This window comes from Arvicanthis niloticus, chromosome 26 (assembly GCF_011762505.2).
Source record: "Arvicanthis niloticus isolate mArvNil1 chromosome 26, mArvNil1.pat.X, whole genome shotgun sequence".
NCBI lineage: Eukaryota > Metazoa > Chordata > Mammalia > Rodentia > Muridae > Arvicanthis > Arvicanthis niloticus.
In genome coordinates, this window is record NC_133434.1 from 5,954,660 (window position 1) to 5,977,315 (window position 22,656).

Sequence of the window (22,656 nt, forward strand, 5' to 3'; positions counted from 1 at the left end):
TCCCCCTCTCCCCCTCTCCCCCTCTCCCCGTCCCCCTCCCCCCCACTCACTCATCTCTTGCTCTAGAGCATCATCCCATCTTGGGAAGCAAAGATTCCAGACATGGCTAGGCTAAGGGGTGGGGCTGTGAGGAACATGAACCAAGAAGGGGCTGGGAACCTCTTATAGAAGCTAGCGTTTCTCAGAGTGGGTTTGTTCATAAGATTTGAATGAGGGTACAATGGCTCCCTGCGTCGAGGTAAAATTGGGTTTTGGGGTTTTTTTAGTGTTGTGTTTCTTAAAGGGTCTGAAGTTGTAAGGAGCCCTGGAGTTCTTTAGGGCCTTGTTTGGCTTTAGTGCCTGTTCTTTACCACTCAGAGCCTTCTGTGCCGTGGAGTCCACGCTGGGAAGCGCTAATCAGAAGCAGCACTCCCATTTCCTAGGTGGGAAAAACCCATCAGTGTCTAAAGTTGTCCGCTTTCCTGACTCCCCTTCATGGGGGAGGGGAATGATTCCACACCTGTTTTCAGGGCTTAACTTGTGCAGCTGCGACCCGTGGACATCTGTCCCTTCGTTTTTAAGAGAGCAGAGACAGCAGAACCGGGCTCCTTGAAAGTGAAACCACTGAAGAAAACAGCTGGACGGGCCACTCTAATAACACTCTATGACTTTCAGGTCTTTTCGGGGACCACCCACATAGCGGCTCCAAGTCCCAGCGCCCTGGAGTTCTTAGGGTTACTTCTTAACTCCGAGTCTAACCTCAGTTTCCCCATTTCCTAATTGGTCTTTTTGAGAAAAGAACTCTGATCCAGAAACAAAGTCCTCAGTGCAAGTCCACAGGTCGCATTCCTGTGGACCTGGGAAAAAACACCAGGCACTGGCCGGGTTCTCGGAGGCACACAGCAGACAGCAGCACTGGTGCCTAGTCATGGCCCCCAGGAACCTATTTTCCAATGGGTGTCAGTTCCTCATCCAGAAAAACGGACCAAGAGTCCTTGTAATTCCTACACTAAGTGTTCACCTTTTTCTGACAGTGCCAAGGACTGTACCGGACTGCTCCACTCAGGAAGTTTATTCCGGTGCTATAAGCATTTTCCACCTCTAAAGAGGGAGAAGAGAGCTTACTTGGGCTTCGTTCCTTGACGTCACATGGATGGGGCAAGTGGATTCATTTATTCCTGCAAGCGTACGAAGATAGAAGGCAGAAAAAAAAAAAAAAAAAAAAAAAAAAAAAAAAAAAAAAAACCTGGAAAAGTGGCCCCACCCACCCACACCACATATACACTGTACAGCACCCGGGATTTTCTCTTCAAGCTTTAAGCCTGGCCAAGCAGCTGTTGTCTATAGCCAGACAAAGGCCTCAGCTATCTTCCAACCAAGCCCAAGCTTGGCGGTCTGGGGATGGGCAATGGGAGGTAGCAGTGTTGTGGAGAGGGGATCAGGGCCAGCCAGACCGGAAGACTGCCTGCAGTCTTAACCTCTGATCCAGACGTTGTGTGAAGACAAGACTGAGATAACCACTTTTTGTGAGTCCGAATGGGACCCTAGGCGCCCTCTCCCCCATCCCGCTCTGCTCTCAGCACTTGCCCTTGGGCTGAGCTAAGTCCAGAACCCGGCTGAGTAGGGGAATTGTTCTGAGAAAGTGGCCCGTTGGCTGGTTGCTATGGAAACCGACATACCACAGCGTTGACCCCAGAGAGGTTTAGCACGCTCCCCCAGCAGGGATGCCAGCAGCTGGACTGCAGCTGTTACAGCATAAGTGGGGGCTGGAGCTGCCGCCAGCAGTCCCTGCTGTTTGCCTAAACTAGGCTGGGCAGCAGAGCCCCTCCGTGGGCTCCAACCCCTCACCCCACGCATTACACTTGCTCCAGTCAGGAAAGGAGCCTGGTTCCAGCCAGGCTCGATGGGGGTAGGGATGGGGGCAGAGCTCGAGAGGAGGTCTCTATGAAGCACAGCATATCCTTAAGGGTGCAACGTCCTCTTCATTATTTCTGGGGAAACTGAGGCCCAAGAAAGAGGAGTTTTGGTCCCCGGTTATACAACCAGAACATGGCTTGGGCTGGCCCAGGGCTCTGCCCCTCCATGCTTGTGGGGATTCCATGGCAACTCAGCCTTCTTTACTCCAGACACTGAGGGACATGAGGGAGGTGGGCATCCAAAACTGAGTAACAAGAGCAGGAAGGATTGGGATGTGGGGAGCTGATAACAGGAATAGAAAGGAACATACAAAGAGGAGAAGGCATGTGAGTTTATGAGCAGATGGGAATGAGTGGGAGAAGTAGACAGAGTTGAGAGGCAGGGAGTTAGAGGAGGAGAAGAGAGAGGTGAGGAGGTTCTGGCGTGGAGGAGGAGGGATGGATGAGACAGCGAGCAGCTGGCTCCCCAGCTGTGGTCTGCATTCCTCCCTGACAAGAAGGCTTGGGTCCAGGGGATTGCATCAGAAAGCAGGACAGGACAAGAAACACAGGAAAATGAAGGGAAAAAAAAAAAAAACAAAACAAGAGGTGGGGGGACTTAGAAGTGGATCCCGGGAGGCAGCTCCTGCCATTTTATAATGTCTAGAGTTCCTCAGGTGGTCTAAAGTCAACATGCCAGCCAACAATCTGCCCACCCATGACCCTGTGCTAAACTGTGCCAGGTCCAGATGCTCAACAAATACGTCTTCAGATGGAAAGGTAATACTTCTCTCCTAGGGCAGCCCTACTTACTGGTCAGCCAACCTGCTGTTTCCCATCAGGAGGCCAGAACATAAGTTACATTCTCTCTAATCTGATGGCTTTCCTGGCTCTCAGGTGTCATCATTCCTGCTCATGGAAGAAAAGATATACAGAGGAACCCCCGCTCCAAGGGCCACCTCCACATTCTCACCCCAGCCCTTTACCCTTCTTTTTTTTTTCCATGTAGAACTGGGAATGCCACCAAAGCAGCTTGTGAGCCAGGAATTCTCCTTAGTCCTGGCGAAGACCCCTCCCTCCTCACTTCACAATGAATAACTTCCTCTTTAATTCTTCCCCAACAGCCAGCCTAAGCTTGGTCACAAGGCACTGGCAGATTGTCTACATCCTCCTGCCCTTCTGATCCTCCAAGGAATGGCTCTTCTGATGCCTTGGCCTCATGGACAAAGAGACTTGGGTCAGCGAGGTAATGAACAGTCACTGTGACACCCCAGAACTAAAAAGCCTGGTTTGGCAATGCATCTGTAGATTGCTTTTGCCTACATAGCATCTATTTGACTCCTTAACAAAAATGTGTTATCTCAAAATATTTCTATTATGTTTTACTGATCTGACAAGGACAGCATCAGAGCTGAAGCCCTGATTCTCTGGTTGGCCAACTGTCTTCCCATTGAGCAAGACACACTTACTGGTCAGCCTCTACTTGGGAAGATTTGCTGGTCAAGAATATTGCTGATGTCTCCACTCTGGTCAGTGAGATCACTGATGGCATTTCTTGAGCAGATAGCCCCTGACTCCATACTTAGGTGATGTGACTGTGGTGGTCAAGAATGGTCATGTGAAACAGCCATGTCAAGGACTCCTGACCAGAAATTTGTAATGATAAAGGAACTGCAACACAGATAATACACACATGAGAGGAGTGAGTGGTAGGTGGCAGAGTATTATAAGGGCTATATGGTCACAGGACACTGTCCTGTCCCAGAGACGCAATGTCCTGACCACTTATCAAGGCAAAGTGACATGCACTCAGAGCAGCAACTGGGTTCAAGTAAAGTGTAGAGGTGAGGATGAAGCTCGGTCTATGAAACCATCCCATCCATCCAGACTCTCTGACTCTAAGAAGCATCGACATCCCTTTTTAACAGCAAGCATCTCTCTACACCCCTTACCATGAGAAGGTAGGCCAGAACCCAGGACCCGGTGAAGTGTTTACAAAAAGATAAAGAGATAAAGAGATAATGTTCTGTGGGTGTGTGGAGAGGTATGGTGAAGGGGATGTCTCAGTGGGCCCATGTGGTGGCATCTCTTCCCGTGAGGGACCAGCCACACACCGGTATAGTATAGAATAGAGTTTATTGAGGGCATGTGGAGGGGAGCCAGGAGGGTAGTAGAGGCAGAGAGAGAGAGAGAGAGAGAGAGAGAGAGAGAGAGAGAGAGAGAGAGAGAGAGAAGCAGAGGAGTAGAGAAGAAGTAAAGGCCGGCCATGACCACGTGGAGAGAGAGGAAGAGGGGGGAGGGGACAGAGAGGCAAGAGAGTAAGAGAGAGAGGGGGTAAGAGAGTAAGAGATTAAGAGAGTGAGGAGAGGGCAAACAGCCCCTTTTATAGTGGACCAGGCTTACCTGGCTGTTGCCAGGTAACTGTGGAGGTGGAGTTTAGACAGAATACTAACACCAGGAACTAGCATTCATGTTCTAAATCACGTTGTGAGTTGGTCGTATCCCATCTGAATGAGTCAGCGTTTACAGTTTGTAAATCGTCACCACCATCGATCATCGATCATCTTATTCAAAAACGTCATCACCTCCTGTGCCGTAGTGAAAACTTATTGTTCCCATGCGGTGACTGAACAGAGAGCAGCACACATCAGCCAAGCCCCGAACGTAACCAACCAAGGCTCCCTTTTGGGCCAGCATCTCATCCCTACAGCAGAAGGCCTCTGTGTTAGCATTCCCTAGCCTCACAGACGCTAGCACATGGCAGATGTCCAGTAAACACATGCCTCGCTGGAAAAAAACAAAATCCTTTGTCCTGAAGGCCATTGCAAGATGTGTTCAGCCCTGACTGTAAGAAAGGGCTTGAGGAAGGGAAGGGAGATCTTTCATCAAGGACATGCATGAATGATTAATTGCAAGGGACACTGTCCCAAGCACTGTGCTGTCATTTTGAAGGTAATGATGATAAAGGCAACTGAACTTGTTTTTGTTGTGGGTTTTGTTTTGTTTTTTGTTTTTGAACTTCTGAAACATTCTCAAAATCCCCAACCTAGGTGAGCAGCAAATACTTTTCTGATGAAAAAGAAAAAGGCAAAGATTGAGAGGAGCGGGGTTTAACAGGAGAAGTCAAGCTGGGGTGGCCAATCAGTTGGTCTTATAACAGCTGTGATGAGGAGCAATGGGTCACAGCATGGAGGCCACCCAAGCCCACGCAGGTCCCAGGCAGACTCCCCACACCACGACACTGATTAGGCGTCCTGAGCAAAGGCAGGTGGGTGATTCTCTAGATAGTGAGAGGTAGCAATGTGAAAGACGGCCTTTGGCTGGAGGAAAGGGTCAAGCAGAAGTGCACAGGTTAGACCCAGTGCACAGAAGCATAGACAAGGGGCCTGATCTGATTTCTGAGGTGCTGAAGGACTGGGGCAGAAAGGTTTGTAGACTTCAGATATTCAAGGAAAGAGACCAAGCTCTTGGCACACATGGAGCACTATACTAGAACCTCCGTATAGAAAGGTTATTTCCGTTGATTTCCCATTTCTGACATTTTTTTATTCAAGCTGCCAGAAAACCTCAGGACTACTTGTTTGTGTCCAAGTATCGACAACATAGACACATGTACATGATATTGGATGAGTAAGTGAACGGATGAAAACACTGTTTTAGAGATTGGCGGGACTCTGAAACCTCTAATGGAACACTGTAGTGCTCTAAGGCCTTGAGATGTTGACAAACCTCCTAGATCACCAGGAGAAGACTGTCTTCTGCATACTTGCTAACTGCTTTCAGTGCCGGGGTGCTCTGTGTTTGTGGTGGTCCACTGTGAACCAGGACTGAATTTATTTCCATTTGATTGCGCTGCCATGAGATCCCACTATGCACCAACGACTTCATCATAGACCATGATGAATTGGGGCTTGCTGCCTTCCTGGCTTCTGAAGGATAAGATGTTGTTGCAGATCAGGCAGAGGCTACACAGCAGGAGCTCAGTCAGTCCCCAGGTGAGAGATATGCTTTTTTTTCCCCCTTGGGGGCCAAGCACTTCCTGACTTGGTTAAAGAAAACCTAGATGACCCCTCTTGCCATGCTCCCATTCCTGGCTGCTAAAGGCAGCAGGGGAGGGGGGCAGAGCCTGCCACAGTACTTCTCTCCTCTGCCATTTCCTCTGCAGCTCCCTCGCTGGCCCTGTTTTTCAGACCTCTAGTAATAAAAACAAGCCAATAAAATGAACATGAAAATATATTCATTAGGATTTATAATGCTCATTAAAACTGCCTGTGTACGAAAGCATGACTTAGCTTCATATAAGTGGGAAAAAAATGCAAATTATACTGCATGCAAAGAAGATATTTCCCTAATCGTCCAATCAAATGCCAGCCCAATTATCTGTGGCCAACCCAATGGGTTAAAATTATACTCTCTTTCCTTGGACACAGTGAGACGCCTGAAAGTGTTTCATTTTAATAAAAATGAAATCTGGACCCTGCAGAAAACCAGCTTCACTAATGACGTGTTTACACAGAGAAAGACAATTTCTAGTTAATGGTGATTACTACCGAGAACAAATTAAACTTCCCAGAGTATATGGGTTAGAGATAATGGGAAAGGGGGAAAAAGTTATGGTTTTAGTGTGTGTGTGTGGCAGCATGGGGGGACAGGGTGATAGAGGAAGAAAGAAGCAAATGGAAGACCACGAGGAAGCTAAGGGTACGAGAATGCTAGGCTGGGAGGAGACAACTGTATTGGTTCTGCCAGCGTGAGCAGTGGAGGCCTGCAGCTGGTTCTGGGCTGTCAGGATCCCAGGGCCAGTCACCTTTGGCTACAATAGGGCAGAATTTTTCTGCAAGACCAGGTGCCCTGGAATCTATCACTCTGTCATTTTGGGAAGGTGGGTCAATAATTCCTCCCATCAGCAGTCATAACAAGCATATGGAAAGTATTTCCTGCTGCACTCCATTGACTCAGTGATGGGATCAGAGACAGGCCTGGGCCTTGGAGCTCTCAGGCAAAGCCGCTGAGCGTGCACAGCACTGAGCGTGCACACTGCAGATGGATGACAAAGGAAGCAGAATGGGCAGAGACAGACTTAGAAAATCATGATGATGGTGGTAGCATTACCTCACCCTTGCAGTGATTTGGATATGGATTGAGTATGTCTCCCAAGGTTTCCTGTTCTGGAAGTGTGGTAATGTGAAAGGAGATGGCAGTTGTAAGAGGCAGATCCTGACAGAAAGTGGCTAGGTCACTGGGGACCAGACCTAGGCATAAGAGTCCATCAGTGCCAAGAGTAGGCTTAACACCCCAACTTTTCTCAAATCCTGTCCCACCATTGCAATGTCATCTGCCACAAGGCCCTCACCAGAGCCAAGGAGGGTCCAGTATGTAGTTGTTGAATCTTCAAGAGCCCAAGAAACCCCTCAAACTCATTTTTATAATAAAGTATCCTTCCTCGTGTATTTTGTTACAGCACCAGAAGAGATATGGCTATACCTTTAGTACACTCTTCAGTAAGTCCTTGCCTGTGTCACGGAACTATTTCAAGAGGGATGCTGTCTCTCTTCTTTTAAGCCCTTGGAGCAGCGTCCTCCCCACTTTAGATCTTTTCAAATACATCTGTATTAATTCTTTGAGAATTTCACATGATATGTTTCGATATATTTCCCAAATTCCTTCCCCTAGTCACCCCCCCACCCTGATGTCTTAACCCCCTTTTAAGTTTGGTCCTCTTTTTTTTTTTAAATGACCCACGAAGGACAATTTGTGTTGCTTTTATATCCTCTGTATACACTCCTGCTCAGCCCTGGCACTCAACTGCCTCTCCACTGGCTCGCCCATTAGAAGCCACGAAGATGCTCTTTCAATAAGAAAGTCTCAAAAAGTCCCTTCTGCTCCTTGACTCACTTTTCCCCCCTTCCCCCCCATTTTCTATAACCTAAAACCAGATGGGTCAGGGGCAAGGCAAAGGGATTCTTCCATCCCCGAGTTTTAATGTATATTCTTCAGTTAAACAAGAGCAGTCATTTGTGAACTAGGTCCAGATGTAAACAGTCCCCAGATCAGAAATTCCAGCTCAGAGGCACAGAAGAATACAGCTTTGGGGGAAGATTTAATAATAGTAAAATTAAAATTGTAACTGAAACATAATGAAGAATGTGGTACAAAGAGGCACTGAAAAGGAGAAAAAAAAAATAAAGAATGAAAAATAAAAACCCTGACACAGATTAGCCCCTATGGAACAGTGATTGGTTGAGAGCAACAGTAAACAATGTGCGGAAATACAACTTAATTATCCCCCAATCCTTCACATGCTACCAAGGCCACACTGGAAGGCTTTGATGTTGGCAGCAGAGGTGGCAGCACTAGCCTCCCTCGCCCCTGCTCCTGGAAGAAGATCATGGCTAAGACATATGAACGGCTGAGGCAGAGAACAACACCAGAGTTGATCGTGGAGCAACCAAGAAGTGGCCAACTAGATGAAAAAAAAAAAAAAGATAAAAAAAGCGTCACTCAGGGGCTACAGAGCCAGAGGGTTGTTGAACAAAAAGGAGTTGTGAGGACCAGAAGTACAAGGATGAGGACATTTCCTGGAAGGCACAGATTACCATCAGTTCCCCAAATCAGGTAAATAGCCTGTTGGGGGAGCCCAGGTATTTTACACCCAGTACTGGCTTAGTTAGCATCACGGTCCCTTTGTGGAGAAACTGGGGAGGGGCTCCTTCCCTCACACAAGCACACTGAGTGCTTCCTGGTGGAAAATGCCTCCCTCGCCTCCATTTTACCCTTCAGGGGCCTATGTAGGACTTCTGTATTGGGCAATAGACACAGCAGAAGCTGAGAACACCACTGAGTAACAAGTCTCTCTTAAGGGTGCTCCTGACAGACTTCAGAAGACACAGACGTAGTGAATGCTAGATCCAGAAGTCTAGTCCCCAAAGCCTCCAGGGACTCCTATTCTCTCTTCTGAATCCCCTCAGCCTTCCCGAGAAAGTGACCTCCCAGCCACCCACACATTTTCTTCTGCTGAGGGCTCTTCTCTACCTGTTGTGAGGAGGTAATCCTAGGGACAGGGAGATTGTCACAGTTGGCTGGCTGGGTAGTTGGTCAAGTCCCACCAAGAAATGGGAATAAGACAAGATGACCTCCTGAGGTCCCAGGCAGACTCAGGAGTTCCCGAAGCAAGAGCCATGGACCATGAGGTCTCTATGTCCAGCCGCACTTAGAGCCCCCATAGTTTCTTCTTGTCTGGTCCTGAGACGGCCTCCTGGACGGATCCTGAGGTGCAGTGGAAACTGAGTCCAGTTGTTTTTGAATCAGAAAATGAACTAGGATATCTGAGCCTCCTTCTAGGGATCTAGACCCATCCCTTTCATCTTTTTGCACAGGCCAAGCTGCCCCAGTGACTCACCTTGTTCATTTGCATTTCCCTTACTCCTGATTACAGATTCTAATAAAGGAAGGTCACTGAGCCCTCAGATGAAATACTGGTGGACCATAGACCTGAGGCTCTACAGGAAGCATCATTTCTAGCTGACGGTAAGAGAGATAGAACAGGGACCATCTAAGTATTGATGGAAAGATTGGCAGCTTCCAGATGAGAACAAAACCTGTCCCCACATCCCACTTTACAGTTTTAATCTACCAGTAATCCTCCTGTACAGATAGAATTTATATCTTTCATATCACCTTCTGAAGATGTCTGGTGTGTTTTTAAGCTACTACAAAGTATCTAAGATGTCCAGGAGCAGGGCATTGCTTCTCAGTGATGCCCCAGGACCTGGCATGTGGCAAGCTCTCCATAAGCATTGGTCAAATGAAATAAATCGCCAGAGCCAAAGCCAAGAACTTAAGACCAATGTCATTCTGGTCAGACTCAGCCTGGAAGTAGGCTAGACTCAGGTCAAGTTCCTGATCTCAAGATATGAGAGCAGCTTGGGCTCGGGGCCAGTGAGGCAGTTTATAGGATCAGGAAAATACTTCAGGAGTCTGGAAGGCAGTAGATATATGGTTAGAGTCTTCACTACGAGCCCAGGTATCTCTCATTTTGTCCACACAAGCCAGGGATTTATTAAGTCCACTGACTGGCTATGGAACATGGGACCGTCGCTTTACTTCCTAGGGAGATACTAACTGTAAAAGGATAAAACTGCTTTACTCACTGTTACAACTTCAGTATTTAGATGTCCACATGGTCTGTCTTCAATCAGTGTTGATGAGACATTTTGTTTTTCCCTATGGTAGTGGGGGTTGGAACTCAAGGTCCTGTGCTTGTTAGGCAGGTCCTCTATTACAAGGCTATATATCCTCAGCTTCCAAAGTGACATTCTGTCTAGCTTCTTCTCAGGATCCTATGACTTCTTACTGTAAACTTCCTATTGCTTTGCCATAGGCAGGACAGTTTCTCATCTCCCTTGGGCTCAAGAGGTCTTAGCTGTTATATCTAGGAGTCCCCTGGAACCTCAGATTTTTTAATTCAACTGATATTTTTCTGATGTAAGAGAAAGCAATGTATGGACAGGATTTAGCTCTGGAGCAGGAGAAAAGGGGAGTTTACCAGAGACAAAAGAGGACTCTGTACCCCAACTATTAAGACACGCAAAGTCAGTAATTGCGGTCCTTTACTTTGTACAGGATATAGATTTCCAACAAGTTTGAGTCAGGCAGGAGAGAACTGACTGCTCTCTGCACCTTACAAACATTGACAACTGAGGCTCAGAAAGGGGAAGTGACTTAAAGTCATCCCAGCTATTTATGTAGCTTTGTGATTGATTGATTGATTGATTGATTGATTGATTGATTGATTTTTCGAGACAGGGTTTCTCTGTGTAGCCCTGGCTGTCCTGGATCTCACTCTGTAGACCAGGCTAGCTGGCCTCGAACTCAGAAATCTGCCTGCCTCTGCCTCCCAAGTGCTGGGATTTTAAAACTAAGGGCCCTGGCTCTCAGAGATTGTACAATACAGTTGTCCCTTGGTGTTTCCAGAAGATTGGTCCCAGGGTCCCTTACAGACACCCAAATCTATAGATGGGTCAAGTTCCTCATACAAATAATAAAATGGCTCACAGTGACTGTATATAACTTGAACATGTTCCCATACTCTTAAAATCTCTAGATTGTTTCTAATGGCTACTGTAACATACATCTTGTGTAAAATAGCTGGTTAACTGTTTTGTCTAAGGAACAAAGAGGTATGCACTCGTTCAATACAATTGCAATATTTTTCTTGAGTACTTTTCATCTTTGTCAAGTTAAATCAGCATGAAGTACCTGGGTACTGAGGGAAGTCAGTATTTTCTTTCAGTCACCCTCTCTCCCCCAATTGCTCTTGCTGGCTGCCTTGGGCATGCAGAAGAGCTCTGCTTACAGGAGGGAGCTGCTGAAGTGGTGATTTCACATCTCTGGAGGGAAGACTTCAAAGCACCGTTGGCAGACTGACTATCAAAGCAGCGTGGTTTGAGGTTTGAGAAGATGGGAAACCATTAGTAACTTTTTTGGGGGGGGGGGCTTCGAGACAGGGTTTCTCTGTGTAGCCCTGGCTGTCCTGGAACTCACTCTGTAGACCAGGCTGGCCTCGAACTCAGAAATCCGCCTGCCTCTGCCTCCCAAGTGCTGGGATTAAAGGTGTGCACCTCCTCTCTCCAGTTATCTAATGGCATAAGTACCTCGCACCTCCATTTGTTTGTTTCCTTGGTGTGTGAGCCTTTCAGTCCCTGAAAGCTGGAGGGAGCCTGGTGTTACATGAGCTTCTCATCAGAATTAACATCCAGCCAGACATTGCACAGAAAATGCTTTGGTCTTCCCACCCAAGAGGAACATTTACCTCAGCCCCACATCTTCCCAGAGTACACAGAGAGACTTCGGCCCCAGTGACTGTCCCCTTAATTACAGGGAAGCTCCTGGCGCCATGGAATAATTCATTCCCCCTGAAGCCTATTTTAGTAGCTTGCTGCCTAGTAAGGAAAGGAAACTGAGGACGTTTTGTTGTGACCTCTAGGGTTCCCCTTGAGTACCCAGGGCTCCCTGACAACAGTTATTTATTCATAGAAAACCTACTGTGTGCCAGCTTCGGTGCTGGATGCCCAGGATATAAAAAGGAGAGAGCCAAGATCCCTTCCTTGAAAAATCCAAAGTAGAGGTGAGAGACATGTAAAGAAATAGAAGCAAATCAGCAGGACTCTAACTGAGCAATGTGTGTATTCTGGGAACTAAAGAGGAAGGAGTTGTGTCTAGGGGAAGGAGGGAGGGAGTGGCATTTGCATAGAACCTGGAAGGATCTGTCCGAAGACAGTAGAGGAGGAATCAGTAAATGGGATGGAGCCAAGCCATCTCCCCGGGATACAAAAGTATCCAGGCTGGTTCTCATGTAGCCAGACTCCTTTTATTCTGAGCAGGAAATGCAGCCATGGATGTCCCGGAGTCCTGCTTATTCTTTTTGGTCCTCAGTTTCCCCCTTTCCATAATAGAAAGTACAACCACCTGGACATGTTAAGAGAACAAAATGAGATGTGTGTGTGGCTTCATGACAAGGTGCCTACCTTGATAAGCGTGGAAGGGTGTGGCTGTGATGGTTCCCTCCCATCACTGTTGTTGGCGAGCATCCAGGGACCTAGTCACATTGCCTGAGGCATAAAGATACTGAGGGCTCTGCTTAAATCCTTCTAACCCAAACCCAACAGGAAGAGTCTTGTACTCCTTGAGTCTGAACTAATAACTCCTTTGGAAGAAGCAGCCCTCTGGCCTGGGAGCTCCTGAGGGCAATACTAGAGGTCTTAATATAGGTCACACTCTGGGGTCAGAAGTCAGAGCTGACAGGAGACCTGCTCAGCTCAGTCAGTGCACAGAGGTCCTTATAACTTGGATAAAAAATGTCTCCCGAAAATCTTTACTGAAGGTTGCTCCCCAGCTAGTAGATCTAATCTTTAAGGGGTAGATTGGATTGTGGGAATTATGATCTAATCAGTAGATTAAGGCATCGATGGCTCTATTATTTGTTGGCTTTATAGAGATATGATGAAGTTGGGGACTGGTTAAAAGAAATAATCACAAAGACTATGTACTATAGTCTAGTATAGTCTAGTGAGCTATACTGTGTCCCACATCTCTTCTTCGTTCTGCTTATTTTTGAAGAAAAATTTTGTTCCATTTCTTTTTGACGGGGAGGGAGTAGCCTGCGTACATTCCATGTATGGGTGTTGAGGTCAGGTCCTGCATGTGGTATATGAGTCGGTACTTCCTTTCATTATGGAGGTCCAGATATTGAGCTCAAGATGCCTGGTGTGGTGGCAAACGCCTTAGTCACGGAGCTTCCTTACCAGCCTTGTTTGCTTTCTCAGCACCTCGATGTGAGCAGCTCTTCTGTTCCACACCATTCCCTCTGCCTTGCCATCGCGGAGCCAGGCCAACCATAAACTGAAATCTCTGAAACCGTGAGGCAAAACAGATCTTTCCTCACTTGAAGTTATTTTTCTCTGATATTCATCATGCGGTGGAAAGAAAAAAAAATCTAACTAATCCAGGAGTGCTTTGAAAAAGATTCTCCAGAGTAACAACAGCCTAGCACCCCTTGAAAGAGCGAGTGGGTGTTCATTTGCAACAGGCCTACAGGAGAAAACGCTCAGCTGCTTTTGATGACAGGAACCAAGGTACCAGCATCTGCTGGAATTTGAGCCTAGAGTCAGTCCCACAACCTGCAGACTGCACGGACTTCTCAATGAGTCGCACCCTGCCCTGGCTTCACCCATTTGCCCAGTTGTCTCCCAAGCCTATCTCTGCTCCATCTGGGAACCTTACAGATTAATACACTTGTCTCTACAGCAGGTCATTATGGTCTCTTACAACAGCTGCCTACAAGATCTCCTGACCTCTGTGTTCGTCTCTCCCCAGCCCAGTGTACAAACTGAAATCGGAGCAAGCTTTCCAAAACACAAAGCTGGCCAATTAATCCCCTGCTTAGAGCTCTTCAGTATCTCACAACCAGTCCCTAGGGGAATATGGTCTTCGAGACCCTTTTTGATGTTTAGCCCCACCTCTCACCATAGCCTTTATCCTACAGTGTGCCTGCCAGATGGAAAATTTTACATTTCTCCTCAACGGCCAGGCTATCTCTGGCAACCAGGACTTGATTCATGAAGTTCTCTCTGCCTGAAGTTATCCCACCCAACCCCTGCCACTTGGCTAACTTCTCATCCTTCAGGTATCAGACTAGACCACCCTGCCTCTAGAAGCCTCCTCAGATCCCCTGAGATTTCCTGAGGTGCTCTGCTGGCTGCTCGCAGAGTGTCTGCCTGTGCCTGATTAGAGCACTTACCATCTTGTACCAGTGGTGCCTGCTTACCAATCATCTGTCGCTATTTCTCCAAAAGGACATAGCCCCATCAAATGAAGCTCAAACAGGGTAGGCAGTAAACATATGCTGAACGGATGACAAAAGGACAAATGAATACACAACGAGCAAGTGAAGGAATGATGATGGAGTCGGGACCTATGAACTGAAAAGACTGGATTCTACAAAAAAAAAATGCATAACAGGAAAGCATCCCCACTGCGCAATCTGGGAGAGGCAGGGTAGAGGGATGAACAAGTTTGGGGGCTAATCCAGCATGCAGAGTGCAACAGAAGAAGGAGTGGGGCTGTCAGAAAGGCAGGGGGCATATGTGCATGGAGAGCCCCTTGTCAGCTTCCTCCTTTCCTGCATCTGCATAAATCGCAACTACCTGACAATAGTCTCATCAGTAAGGGGACTCGTACTATTTCATAAACTTTCTTTAAATTAAAATCCAGGCGACGCACACACATACACATATACCCCACAGACATCTTCTTTGCTGAAAAAGTTGCTCCCTATAAAATAAAAGAAGCTGTTTAAATGTCTTCCTTCCAAGCTAGCCCCACAGAGCTGGAGCTGAGAATACATTAGCCTTTAATGAAGTGAGACTCTCATCTTGCAGGAGACACCTCATTTAGCGCAATTGTTTCAGAGCCATTACAGAAAGACAATTACAAGGAAGCGGGGAGAGTAATTGGAAATGCTGGCAGGAGTTGGGCGAAATGATAATAAATAAAAATATTCAACCTAATAAGCTTCCAGGAGGGGGTGGGATGAAGAAAATCAACATAATTAGAACTGAACCTTAGCAAGGAAAAACAGACAGCAGGGTGGCAAGTGCTCAACTTGTACAGGAAGGAAGGAGTCACATGTCACCAACCATCTTTTGAGGGGCTACAGGCCACTTGCCCTTCTGGAAATCTGTCGAGGGACAGAGAAGGTGCCTGCAGCCCAGGGCCCACTGAGGGTTCAGTGTGTACTACTCCTAGACCCAGAAATCTGGGTGCACAAAAGCGCAGGCCCAGCCTGGCACAGCTAAGGGACTTCATCCCACTGAGAAGAGGCAAAGAGAACCCAGACCAGAACCTGACTCAGTCACTACTGGTTTTTCGGTGGTGCAAGCGCGGGCAGTTGAGCTGGCGGCTTTCTGGGCCTCAGTTTTCTCATTTTGGCATGAGCCTGACCCTTCCTTTCTTTCTGTATTCCTCACAGGTTCACATCTGATAGGTCTCCCTTTGAGTTCTGAAATTTCAACCCAGAAGTTAAGCTTAGCAACCCAGCCTATGTACTATTGACATAAAAAATCATTCCTAAGCCCTCTCTCCTTCCTGCAGGCCGTACAGATTCTCCAGCTTGTTGTAATGGCGGGGTGCTGTGCCCAGTGGGGCCCGATGTCGCTCCTACCGAATGCTGGCATTTGTCAGAAAAGGCTGGCTCTTCCTAAAAGACAGAGTCTTAGAGCATTTGCAGAGGAAATTGGCTGCCTGGGACTGGTCAAACAGGCAAGAGCCAAGTAGGGCTGACATTGCCTGATGTGAGCGCACAGCTCATGACTCTGTGCATTCTGGTTTCTGAACCTTTTTGAAAGTTTACATCAGGAAAATGTCTGATTGGGAGGAAAAGAAAAGAAAAAGGATAGAAGTGAAACTTGAGACCCAAGATCTCAAATGTGTGACCCTGCGAGAATTCCCACAGAGGGGGACAATAAAAAATACGTCCCATTGTTTATTTATGTTGTATGACAGTTCCCAACTAATTTACAAATACACTGTTTGCAAACACACAACAGAGGATTAGGATAAATCAAAAGTTAAAGATTCCAAAGACTGTCTAATAGTCACAATCAATTCTAATCAATATCGTTTCAGCCACACTTGTCTATGAGTGCCTGCCATGTGTCAGACAGTAGAGATGCTCCCTCCCCAACTTCCTTTTCTTAAGGGAATTGCAAGATTCAGGTTGTAGGCCAGGCGATGGTGGCAGACAACTTTATTCCCAGTGCTTGGGAAGCAGAGGCAGTCAGATCTCTGTGCATCTGAGGCTTGACTGGATACATAGTGAGTTACAGGCCAGCCAGGACTATAGAGAGAGACCTTGTCGATAGATAGATGATAGATAGATAGATAGATAGATAGATAGATAGATAGATAGATAGATAGATAGATATTTAGACTCTAAAGCTTTAGGCATGAGGCCACACTAGAAGGCACTGGCTTTGGTCTCCTCTTCTAATCAGTGGCTCACTAGTTCAAGTCCATGGTCCTCTGACATTACTACAGTCTATCAGTAAATGTTTAATATACTCTCATGATATATACAAATACATATATGCATAGCATGTACATAGGTATATACACATATGCATATGAAACACATTGCCAATATTGGATGTGATTCATGGAACACATACACAAAAGTCATTCTGGTCTTCTCTGAATACCGAGCAGAAGCCAACAGTTGATTTTTCTCCTGCAGCCATAACATCTGGCTTCCAGCCTTGAGACTAAACGTGCCTCTCTCGGTCCATCAGAACCATGGAGCAGAAAACTCAAAGCCACCGATGAGAAAAGAACCTAGGTACCTCCATCTTAGATAAACCAGGAATAATGGTCTTGTTTATTCTCTCACTAGGTAAACAAGGCATCATCAGACAGAATGTGCCAGGAGCCATGCCAAGTGGAGCAAGGGCTAGAAGTGTCAGCCACCAGCCATGGCCCTCTGTATGAAACAACAAGCATAAGCTACCTGGGATGCAGCTTCCCTCATCAGTGTCAGGAGTTTCAGACCAGTGGCTAGGAAGGGAATGTTGGACTTTTTCCAGAAGAATCTAAAACTCTCTGGAAGAGACGACAACAGGACTAGGAAGATGAGCAGGCTTTGGCCATGTGGATGGAAAAGAAAGACCAGAAGTCAAGGTAAAGGGACACTATCATCTGGGGGGGGGGGGGGGGCTAGCAATCATCTGTGCCAATCCTGTATCTATCTGGAGATCCCGTATTCTGAAGCTGGCCAGGATAGAGCAAACAAGAAGAAGCAAACAAAAGAGGTTAGGAAAGTCTCTCTGAAGCAACATTCTGAAAACTAGAGATCTAGGCTACTACTCCGATAGCCTCTCATCTGGTGGCTCACAAATGGAGGTCTCAGGAGTTGCCCAACAAAACAAGCATGTATCGGGTACTAATGGAAGGGGCGGGGGGGGAGGGGAGGGCGCGCTTTTTAATAAGGTGTGAGTGTTCTCATCTACTGGAGAGGAATTGAGGCACTGAAATCCATTGTGAATGATGTCATAGAAGGATGCCCAGTGTAACCTAGGTCCTTGTCACAGGGAACCTGAGTTCTCACCAGTCAAAGGAAGGGATGGAGAACATTGTAGGCAAAAGACAGTCTCAAAAAGACACAGAAGCCTAAAAACCTCTGGGATCTGGCAACTGCAAATAAAGTATGGACTGTTGGCTCCTGGGAGGAGATAAGAGGAGGCTGTGGTCATTCTCAGGGTGACCCACTGGACCCAGAGCTGAATACTACACACAGACAATGCTTAGGAAACGTGGTTTGATTGGAGAGTGCCATTCCTTGAAGTAAGAGCTGGGATAAGAATTCATTCTTATAAAGCCCCGGGGCGCTGCCACATGCTGAGGTGCATTTATTAAAGTCCTTTGATGAGAAAGAGGAGGAGGAAGAGGAAAGGGGTGCGGAGCTGAAGCAGGGTGGCCACCCTCACCTCCACATACTCCCGGTTTCCAGAACTGAGGTCGCAGGTCTAAGAAGAGAAGGTGGAAAACTCCCTAAACCTCTAACTGGAGGCAATCATGCCTTTCAGGGGTTATCATTACTCTTTGATCAGTTGGGAAGCCAAGGCTAAGACAATGTTCTATCTGATGAGAAGGGAAAGTGGGGGAGCAGGATTTTAATCCGGAACCCATTGCTCCTGCATTGAACCCTGTCTTCTTCCGATGACAGGGCAACCTGGGGAAGGCGTGATTGTTATTTGTAAGTGACTAGCCTAGGCTGGGGTATTCTCTTGGCTGCTCTGCTACCACCGAAGGTCTGTAGATGAAACCTCAGGACCTCTCCCTACAGGGACCAGGGTAAATCTGTTAGCTGTTCCCTGAGCCCTGCAAGGTTGCCTGTAAAGGTTGCCTAAGAAGGATCCTTATTAGACGAATCTACAGGAATCCTCTCCCTCACGAGTTCCTTGTCCAGTCTGAAATGGCATTTTGTATCTCGAAAGACAGCACCCACCCTGCTCCCTGCCACCCTGCACCAGACCTCTCAGACCCTGGTACTGTGCCCTTCTTGGGACCTAGGAGCCCAGGGTTACAGTTTGGTCCCTTTCTTATGCATCTAGTCAAGAGAGTGCCTTTTTCTAATCCTGTCTCCCTACTCTGTGCTGAGAAATTCAGGGGGCTTTAAGATCTCTTAAGAGACCCGGAAGCTTCTTCCTTGTCCCCCAGGTATGTTCTCTCTCTCTCTCTCTCTCTCTCTCTCTCTCTCTCTCTCTCTCTCTCTTTCTCTGTCTTTTTGTCTCTCTTTCTCTCTCTGTTTTCTCTTCCCCAACACCCAACACCCAGGGGTTCCTCTCATAATCTGGTTACAAGCTAGTGCTGCCCCTCACAGGTCCTTGGAAAGTCCTAAGTAAAGCCATCCTGAGAGCAGACAAGGCTTCAATACAACCAGGCCAGGTAGGTAGGTCAAGGAGTTAGAAAAAATAGCAAGTGTCTCAATTCAAAGCCGATTTCAACAGCTTCATTTGAGAAAGGCATCTTGAGAACACTGGAAAACAGCCTTTGGAGTCATGGAAAGTTTCAGGCATTAGTGTTTGCTCCACTTTCTAACCTTAGTCCCATGGGCCTATGACTGCCCTTTCTGAGGCTGGTCTTAGGGTTGGAGAGAAAGTTACAACAGACACTGGGCGTTCAGGGTCTGTCATAGCACAGATAATCCTGTCACTCTCCCTAGAGTAGAATGACAGTAGAACTCCTAAAGAACCTGACATAGTTAATAATGATGGGAATTTCATGGTATAAGGTTTGAGATGCTGCCGCCCACGCCCAGGCAATCACCAAGGCTAAACAGTTTCATGATAGGAAACTCCACCTTCCAACAGAGAAGGAAGGGCTCCTCTGGATAGACTTAGCTGGGTGACCATTTATAGATTTATTTTATTCATATGAGTACTTCCCCTGTGTACCACATGCATGCCTGGTGCCTGAGGTGAGCCTCCATGTGGATGCTGGGAATCAAACTCTGGTCCTTCACAAGAATAAGTGCTCTGAGCCAACTCTCTCAGCCCCACTTTAGTTTTTGTTTTGTTTTGTTTATTTTGTTTTTAAAGTAGGTTTAAAATTAAAAGTGACAGCAGCAAGCCCTCCCTGTTTCTGCAGGCATTTGGCCTTAGGTAGGGACCAGGGGCATTAATTAAACTCACCCAGTCTCCCTAAGGAGACCTGATTATCTCCACAGAAGACAGGATCTCGAGCACCAAAAAGTGTTTTTTTTTTTTGGCTTCTGGCAAGTCCCAACCTGGAGAGGGATCTGCCTTGTGGGCCAACCTCACAGGCACTAGGCCCTCCCCCTGATGCCTCCCCCCAGCCCAGCCTAATTCAGTCCTAAGTATTCCTAAGGTGCCTTCCAATTTCCTGCTGTAATAAATGGCACAGAATGCAAATGGAGGTGGATGTGGGACACAGATGTTTGCACTAATTTAATTGAGGGAACACCTTGGATTAAACACTTTGCAAAACACTCACAAATAGGTTCAGTGCATTTGGTAATGAAAAGCCTCCCAGCCTCCTGGCACTTTGGAGAGGCTGCCTGGGGGCTGGGAGTAGGAGGGTCTGGGGGAGAGGCCCAGAACATGGGGAAGACGGAGAAGCCTTGAACCAAGGAGAAGAAGGCAAGGGAACTGGGTCTCTGGGAGAGCTACCAGCAGATCCTCCCCCAGCTGGGATCCACCCTGCTAAGAGACAGAATCTAGAAGGGTCGGGGATAAGAGAGGCAGCATCTGCCTTCGCAGGTGGGCACCTGCTTACCCGTAGGGGTCAGCAGTAGACAAATGCTCTCCATCCACAGAACACACCTACAAGCTGGAGGCTTCTACCCAGCTAGCTGAGGTAACATTCACCTACCGTAATGGCATTTGGCTAATTGTACACCGTGTCATGGGAGGCAGACCTTAACAGACCCAGGTAAACTCTGAAAAATGCTTTAGGGACAGATAAACCCGATAACTTGGGAGCCAGAGAAGGGCCAGTAGTTTGGCATGAGTGGGTCAGAAGACCAGTGGAGAGCAGGCGAGATCATTCGGTAAAGTGCTTGCCGCACATGAATTCTTTAGGACCCAAATTGCAATCCCGAGAACCCACCAAAAAAAAAAAAAAAAAAAAGCTAAGGTGGTTGCACGTGCACAGGAGGATCCCTAGAACCTGACGAGCAGCCAGTCTAGCCAATCCGCGAGCTCCAGGCTCAGTGAGAGACCTTGTCTTAAGAAATAAAGTGGAGAAGCACTTGAGGAAGCTGATATCAACTCCCCCCTGTTAGTATTTCGTCTAAACTCCACCTCCCCAGTTACCTGGCAACAGCCAGGTATGCTCCTCCCTACAGTTACCTGGCAACCGCCAGGTAGTCTGATCCACTATAAAAGGGGCTGCTTGCCCCCTCCTCTCTCTCTTCTTCTCTTACTCCCTCTCTTCTTCTCTTGCTCTCTTCCTCTCTTACCCTCTTGCCTCTCTGTCCCCTCCCCCATCTTTCTCTCTCTCCACGTGGTCATGGCCGGCCTCTACTTCTCTTCTCTCCCCACCTTTGCCCTTTCCCCTGAATAAACCTTTTCCCACTTAGAACCGCGTGGTCTGGAGTAGTCTATTCTCAACTGCGGTCAGATATTCCTTACACCCCCCCCCCATCTGCTTTTATACCATTTTAATTACATGACAGTATTAAGGTCAGTTCTAAGAACTAGCAGTATTATAGATGCAAATAGTCAAGGAAGAAGCAATACAGTAACTGGCATCGCCGGTGCACAGCGTCCCGCGGGCCGGCGCCAGAGCAGGCACCCCGGGCAAGGAAGATGGAGAAGCCTCGAGATCGGCTTGGTATCAACTTCTATCTTCTGTGCATGTATGGATACGTGTGTGTGTGTGTGTGTGTGTGTGTGTGTGTGTGTGTGTGCTCACATGACTCATAAACACACACAAAGACCAGTGTGTAAAACAGGAAGACATTCCTTCTTGGCAGAGAGAACATTGCTTGGCAATGACAGAGACTCTGGAAACAAATCTTAAAATGGCCTTGAACTCATTGAGGGGACAGGTGCATTGGTAAGATGGGCTGCTTTCTCCACCTCCTCACACCTTGGTCACAGTCTACTGCAGGGGAGACAGCAGAGGTCTCTGAGAGAGGCCTCAGTCCAGGAAGGATCCAGCAGTCAGGTCAATCTCCCATCGGTTCTAATCCTTGCTCTGTGAGTCTCAGAGTTCAAACTGGACTTGGATGGTTTTATATTCCTGAAAACAGAATCCCTAATTTTCAAATACAATGATGAGTTCAAGTGTAATAACCATTCAAATAATAACCTCTTATACTTCTGCAGTGCTTTAGAGTTTTATAAAACACTTTTGCATGTGTCTTAAATTCCTTCACACGGCCTTCCAAGGAAGACAGAATGGGGGGGGGGGTTGGATTATTCTTGTTTTCTGGATGAGAGAATCAAATCTCAAGAACCCAGCTAAGAACGCAACAGAAGCAGGACTCAAACCCAGCCTACCTGACACCTAAGTGCACACAGGTTCAAACCTTCACTGACACACTCGCCCAGTATCCAGAAGCACTACAGACTCAGCCCTCAGCACAGTCAGGAGGTTCAGCTAAATTGCAAACCTAACTGAAGAGACAGCCCCCTCCCCCCAGAGATTTTTCTGGAGCAAAAGCCAACAAGCACCAAAACCCAGGAACTAAAAACAACACACACACACACACACACACACACACACACACACACACACACACATTCACACTCATCCACATTTATTGTACATGAAGATCTGAGCCAGTTTTCCCAGGCTAACCCTGCCTAGCATGGAGCAGACTTTTACTCTCAATAGCACAACTCCTGGTTAGGCAATAGTCTAAAACAGTCCAAAGCAGCAGACAAGAACACACCTTGGGTCCTGTGCTCTCACCAGCACCGGCTCACATAGACAGAGCCCATAGACATAGAAGGCAGCCTGACACATGTCTGAGCTCTAACGTTCTCAGGAATAGCAGAGTCTACACTTCCGAGGTGATGTTCGGTTAGGCAGGGTGGCTGAGTGAGTGGGTGATGGGCAGCTAGAGTGAGGAGCTGAGGAGGAGAAAGCACAGGAGCCGTCACCTCTCTCACAGGTGGCTCCTGCTGGTGTCATCATGAGCCTTGCCCCCTAATGAGGGCAGGGGAGCTGCAGTTTGCTCTGCTGAAGTAATCCACACATT

General features: G+C 47.4%; 1 protein-coding gene and 1 long non-coding RNA gene across 4 annotated transcripts in view; one reads left to right on the forward strand and one right to left on the reverse strand.

The window, feature by feature from the left end:
- Pknox2 (PBX/knotted 1 homeobox 2) overlaps positions 1–22,656 on the reverse strand; it is a 297,178-nt gene that overhangs the window by 164,096 nt on the left and 110,426 nt on the right. The gene's annotated exons all lie outside the window — the stretch shown is intronic.
- On the forward strand, positions 1,867–3,241 carry LOC143438963 (uncharacterized). The gene is made up of 2 exons (XR_013107472.1): positions 1,867–2,654; positions 2,999–3,241. It is a non-coding gene; the product is annotated as an uncharacterized LOC143438963 (long non-coding RNA).